This window comes from Bombyx mori, chromosome 20 (genome assembly GCF_030269925.1).
Source record: "Bombyx mori chromosome 20, ASM3026992v2".
NCBI classification, from domain to species: domain Eukaryota; kingdom Metazoa; phylum Arthropoda; class Insecta; order Lepidoptera; family Bombycidae; genus Bombyx; species Bombyx mori.
The window spans coordinates 1,182,724-1,188,928 of NC_085126.1; positions in this window are offsets into that span (position 1 = coordinate 1,182,724).

Genomic DNA, 6,205 nt, shown 5'->3' on the forward strand with positions numbered 1-6,205 from the left:
TTTTAGGCAGCGGCTTGGCTCTGCCCCTGGCATTGCTGAAGTCCATGGGCGACGGTAACCACTCACCATCAGGTGGGCCGTATGATCGCCTGCCTACAAGGGCAATAAAAAAAAAAATATTACCGATTAAAAGGGTTTGAATAAGAACTTAGTTCGATATAAAAATGTCGAGAAAAATATGGAAATTAAACCATTTTTTACTTTAATTTTTTTTTTATTATAACCTCTGTGGTGAAATTCTTCAGTTTCCCTCATTGAAGTATATTTATTAATATATTTGTTGTTATCGTGTTTCTTGCTAATAAAAAAGCGTAATTATTTTTTAGGAACTTTTACGTAGAGTGGGTATTGTGTTTCTCGGCTTACAACTTACGGTTTGTCGAGTCTGTAGTAATGACATAAAATCAATACAATGTGTACATGCTTACTAAAGTTTAAGGATAAATAAATAATTTAAAATATTTATTCTTTTTTAGATATTCAACGATGTTATCGCTGCTTTCCTGCAAGCTCTGGCTTTGGTACAGATGTGGCTTGAATTCTGTCGAGCTTCTTCTCACTACGACGACAGAGAAGTATTATTTAATTCTGTACCACATAAAGATTCTTTAATATCTTTTAAAAAATGAAATAAAACTGTTATAGAATTTTAGTGTATAACGGGCAATTTTTTTTTTATTGCTTAGATGGGTGGACTTCTAAATGACATTGATTTAATGTAAAACGGACATTCCCGATCCTGCAGACAGAATGGAAAGCAGTCGACGTCGCCTCAAACACGTCATTTCGGATCCTCCCGATCCACTAACGGTACTTCTAGGTACCTCAAGCACCGGTCATCGTTCTCGTCGAACCCGTCGCTTGCGACGAAGGGCTCGACAAGTTAATTAACCCTCAGACACAGCCCACTGAGTTTCTCGCCGGATCTTCTCAGTGGGTCGCGTTTCCGATCCGGTGGTAGATTCTGCGAAGCACGGCTCTTGCTAGGGTTCGTGTTAGCAACGTCGTCAGGTTTGAACCCCGTGAGCTCACCTACTAGTTAAGGTTATGCTGGTATAGCCTCTCAAGGCTATCAGCTTAGGTAGGAAAAAAAAACAAAAAAAATAATTCATGTGTGCAATTCACACGTGGTAGAAGTGAAACCTTCCAAAATTAAAATACAATTATCTTAAACGTCTTAAGTATATGTAAATTTTGTCATTAGTAAATAATTGTAAGGAGCGCCCTCTGTGAATTGATATTTTAATTTCACGTATAATCCTAAATTAAAATTCACTACAAGAGCTTTCATACACACGTTAGTATTAAAAAATCTCACAGATGGCGCTGTATTAAATAGTATGTATATTTCTGTCTCATTCTTTGCTGGCTTCATCCTACACATTTTTGTATTTGTGTCTCTTACCTGTCGTTTTTTCCGTTGCATCCGGTTTGAAATCACGATTCTAAAGAAGTTTTCACTTCAAAAGGTAAAACGGATGAAAAACATTATATTACAAAATGAAAATAACAAATAGTATACCGAAGAATTTATCACTTTACAATTAGCCCAATTGTAAAGCTCAATTTTGAAGTCCTCGTGGCCCAAAGGATAAGACGTCCGATGCATTCGTATCTAGCGATGTACCGGTGTTCGAATCCCGCAGGCGGGTACCAATTTTTATAATGAAATACGTACTTAACAAATGTTCACGATTGACTTCTACGGTGAAGGAATAGCATCGTGTAATAAAAATCAAACCTGCAAGATTATAATTTACGTAGTTACTGGTGGTTGGACCTCTTGTGAGTCCGCACGGGTAGGTACCATCTCCCTGCCTACTTCTGCTGTGAAGCAGTAATGCGTTTCGGTTTGAAGTGCGGGACAGCCGTTGTAACTATACTGAGACCTTAGAACTCATACTCAAGGTGGGTGGCGCATTTATGTTGTCTATGGGCTCCAATAACCACTTAACACCAGGTGGGCTGTGAGCTCGTCTACCCGTATAAGCAATAAAAAAATATGTTGGCAATAAAAAACAAACATAAAGACAATAAACGCTGAGTTTGTTTTGTCAGGGCTGTGTGTGACCGGTGGTGGAGTTCATTTTGACTGTCAATAAGCCGAACTGTAGCAACAAATGATTTTGATTATTTTATTTTCAGACAGTAATGCTTCACGCTTTCCAATTGATTTGCGTGTGGATCGTAAAGAAGTTTATCACATTATCAATATTGAGCTTCGAAATGGAAATTTTTTACGAGAAACTTCGGGAAATTGAAACTGTATGCATTATTTTGGTCTCAAGCGACAATCCGAGTGGTATGTAATTCAGGTTTACACGTTCTAAATATAATGAATCAAAATGTGTATGCCCTTTTGCCGATCTCGTAAATACAACATATTTATTACAAATATTATACTTAGTTTGAAAATTTTAAAAATATGCTTATGCGATAACAACAGAGAGCTCCGCTCCGTCCGACTGTTCGTGCCAGAATGCTTTGTGCGACAAAAGTCGTTCGTAGTTACAGTGAAAAGTGAGGGTAGCTTAGTCATGAATTCTCTTGAATACCGTCTTAAACAATTGTTGACATACGTAACATGAAGGAAGCAACTTTAACTATTTTTAGGTAAATTAATAGTTACGTTGCGCCGACATATATAAATATGTTTGTCAGTCTCTGGTAGGTACCCATAGCACGGGGAATCCTAAATTTGGTCCAGATGACCGGGCGTTATTTGTTCCCGATTCTCATTATTATTTATTGACTACATTTTTAGAACGAGAATTAAAGATATGGAAGAACATAATTCGTGTATCTTCGTGTTCGGTCAGAAAGACAACGGCTTGTGGCCTGTGTGAGGTCGGCGCGGCGCTACCGCAGTGGCTGTTGCAAGCGACCACAGCCTACACTATTGTACTCTTACAGTTTCACATCACGACGTTCTCTCGGGCGACTAATGATATTTATGACTTGGATTAGTCACACGAACACAGAATTCAGTCGCCAAGTCGAACGATTGGAATGCCACAAACTGTAATATTCCAAAATGAACTTTTTCATTTGCAACTGTATTGAACGCACCAGTTAAGACTAAATTAAGCATCGAGATGAGTGCAAACTGTAATTTTCCAAAATGAACTTTTTCATTTGCAACTGTATTGAATGCATCGGTTAAGACTAAATTAAGCATTAAGCCTTCACCGAGATGCGTGGCTGCATTCATATCGTGATGTCTATGGACTACATTAAGAGTTCGCTTGCCTATCAATTCAACAAAGGGCAACAGCTACCAGTGAATCCTTGCGAAAACCAAACCTTGAAGATTCGAACTTTGTTGCTGAGATAACGAAATCTATTAATCTAATTTAGTGTTATTAGTACAATATATAAAAATGAACTGCTGTTCGTTAGTCTCGCTAAAACTCGAGAACGGCTGGACCGATTTGACTAATTTTGGTCTTGAATTATTTGTGGAAGTTCAGAAAAGGTTTAAAAGGTAAATAAATATGAAAATGCTCGGAATTAAATAAAAATAACAATTTTGTTTTTACTTTGATGTGTCCCCCGTCGGACGGATTCCTTTTGTTTGTTTTAAGTTTATATTATAGGTACAAAAGTTTAGGTCTTTTATTTATCGATTGTTGCACTACGAAGTCTGTCGGGTCAGCTAGTTAGTACAATAAAAAAAACTTGTGTTTTGTCGTAATAAATAAACTAGTAGTCCTGATGAACTGAAATTTCTGTAATGTCTCAGTATTGATGCAACGTTGTCAGGCCGCGCCATGTCAGGATGGGCAGGAGTAATAATCCTTACGGGGTTTTAAAACTCACACAGTTTATATGCGTTGCCGGCGGCGGAAATATTTTTACTTATTTAAAAATATATATATATGTATATATATTTGAGACAAAAATAAAAAAAAAAGCCCGCTGAGTTTGTTTCGCCGGTTCTTCTCAGGACTGTGACTTTTTTGGTAGAGTTAACATTGTTATTTATAGACATTCAACAAGTGTGTTATACTGACATCTAAGTTGAAATAAATGATTTTGAATTTGAATTTGAATTTTTTTTTTTTTTTTTTATTGCTTAGATGTGTGGACGAGCTCACATCCCACCTGGTGTTAAGTGGTTACTGGAGCCCATAGACATCTACAACGTAAATGCGCCACACACCTTGAGATATAGTTCTAAGGTCTCAGTATAGTCAGAACGGTTGCCCCACCCTTCAAACCGAAACGCATTACTGCTTCACGGCAGAAATAAGCAGGGCGGTGGTACCTACCCGCGCGGACTCACAAGATGTCCTACCACCAGTAATTACGCAAATTATAATTTTGCGGGTTTGATTTTTATTGCACGATGTTATTCCTTCACCGTGGAAGTCAATCGTGAACATTTGTTGAGTACGTATTTCATTAGAAAAATTGGTACCCGCCAGCGAGATTCGAACACCGGTGCATCGCTCAACACGATGATTCAGACGATATGGATTATAAATAAGTTTTCACATTCGAAACTTGACACGTAGCGCGTTCTCGCCGGTTTTCGCCAATCGAATACATAACTAAAATTTTGTTTAACAGATTATTCTCGCATTTATTGTGAAAACCTTAATAAAAATCGATATTAAACGCAATTTTTAAACTATGAATGTTTCAACATTTTACTGGTACCACCACCATGTTTATTTCTGCCGTGAAGCAGTAATGCGTTTCGGCTTGAAGTGAGGGGTAGCCGTAAGATTGTGGACTTAGAACTTATATCTCAAGGTAGGTGGCGACATTTACGTTGTAGATGTCTATGGGCTCCGGTAGCCACTTAAGATCAGGTGGACCGTGAGCTGGTCGACCCACCTACCAACAAATAAATAAAACTTTCATATTGTTAAATCTTGACTGCCCGTGAGAGTTGCTTGTTTGAATCTCCCGAACAATCATAAGTAGCACAATCCGTATGATTCGTGTTTGAATATTTAACTAGAGGTTCCGCAGTAGTCGAAATTCGACTATAATTAATTGGAATTGTAAGTTTGTAAACTATTACGATTGTATTTTATACTTCTATAATCACAAATTTCGCCAAGACTACACTATAAACAATATTAACAAAGACAAACAATATTTAATCTCATTTTGACAACAGACGTCAAGAACAAAAGTTTGACAATAAATAGTATGCATGCGTGTGTGCCTCAAATACATGGTATGTAGTGTGTGTAATGTTTTCTTTATTGATTTAATGTATATTTTAGGCATTATTTAAAAAAAAATTGCATTGTGCACTTCTTCTCTATTTTCTCTATAACTGTGGAAAATTTCATACTCCTCCGTCCGTGCAATTTTCGTAAAAAGGGATACAAAGTTTTTGCTTCACGTATTAATATATAAATAAATGTTTTTTGTGGCACGACTCTGTATTATAATTTCATTTCAATAACAGTGAGGATGACTGAATGCTAACTGACTGACTGAAGGCAAGAGATCGATAATAATGGAGTGCATATGAAGGGACCTACACTCAGCATTGGGTAGACAGGTTGAGGAAGAATAGAGGTTAATTTGATGGTGTACAGGCATCACGATCCGTTTGGTGTTAAGTGCTGATCATACATCTCACCACAACGTGAATGCCGCCACCCACCATATACCTTGAGGTCTAGGACTCAATTTTCTAGTCTAAATACCCTCTTCACGTTTTAAACTGGAACTCAAATTACAATTTTTTTTTTTTTTTTTTTTTTTTTATGATTGAAACTTTACTGGTGGCCCGAAGGCCTTTCCAGTTTCACCAGGACAGGTGGGCGAGCAAAGGCTCAGCCAAGAGGGGTGGGATTTGCTAACAACTGCCCGAGCGCCTCCGAAGGAGACCTAACAACTCAAGAGCAATTGTTTCGCGAATGAATCTACTACCGGATCGGAATCGCGGCTCGCTGAGAAGATCCGGCGAGAAACTCAGCGGGATTACATTTTCTGCGAGAGTAATCTATATATTAATACGTGAAGCAAAAACTTTGTATCCCTTTTTACGAAAATTGCGCGGACGGAGGAGTATAAAATTTTCCACACTTATAGAGAATATAGAGAAGAAGTGCACAATGCTAATATTTTTTTCAAATAATGCATAAATATACATTAAATCAATAAAGAAAATATTACACACACTACATACCATGTATTTTACGCACACAGGCATGCATGCTATTTATTGTCAAAATTT